Consider the following 881-nt stretch of genomic DNA (forward strand, 5'->3'; position numbering starts at 1 on the left):
CAAGGTAGAAAAGGCCCTGTGGGTTTCGCAGACTTTATTTAAGGGAGCAGGAAGCCCCATTGGAATGGTTGGTGGTTTTGAACTGTGGCCTTTTCTGATCACAGCCCAATGTGTCACCACGATGCCACCAGGACTGTCCTATAGCATCAATGCAAATCAGAATGAACCTAGTGACAAGGTGTTTGGGCTTTCTCTGTCACATTTCATGAAGAACTATAGGATGTGTGTGAGAAGTCGTTCTTTCCTACGTGTGCACCTGTAACTAGTTACCTGGAGTGTGAGGTCAGGTTGTTTAGAGAAACAAATTCAGTGACATGCATGTATGTATAAGAAAGAGCTTTCTACAAAGAAATTATATATCAAGAAAGCATTCCAGTTCAGCCCAACTCAAGCCCATGAGTCTAGTACAAGTCCATAAATTCCTCTTCAGCCTCATGGATCTACATGCAATGCCTTAGAATTCAGGAAGATCACAGGCAGTGTGTACAGAGTCCTGTAGACCCAAGGTTGGTGGAAACATGGCTTTACACTGGCAGCTCTCAGGGTCAGTGGCAGAGTTCCACCAAGCACAACACTAAAGGAGAAGAGAGACAGAAGTTCCTCGTGTCTTACATTCTTATACCAAAGGCTTAGGACATCGAGGAGGTGTCATCAAGCTGCAGCCTGATCGAGAGGTCTGACTCCAGCCAGCCAGGAGTATGTAGTTGAAGCCGAGCCATCTAACTGCCACACAGGGTTATTGTTTTATTGTTTGTTTCTTTCTACTCAGTGTACATCTAGAAATTTCACTGGCCAACTGGAGATCCCCTTACAGAGGGGTCTGGGGAGGAGACGCGATGTAGCAATGATGAAAAATACAACTTTCCTCTAGTTCCTAAATG

Source organism: Echinops telfairi, unplaced genomic scaffold (assembly GCF_000313985.2).
Source record: "Echinops telfairi isolate 266 unplaced genomic scaffold, ASM31398v2 ScPeMD7_14;HRSCAF=57, whole genome shotgun sequence".
Taxonomy (NCBI): domain Eukaryota; kingdom Metazoa; phylum Chordata; class Mammalia; order Afrosoricida; family Tenrecidae; genus Echinops; species Echinops telfairi.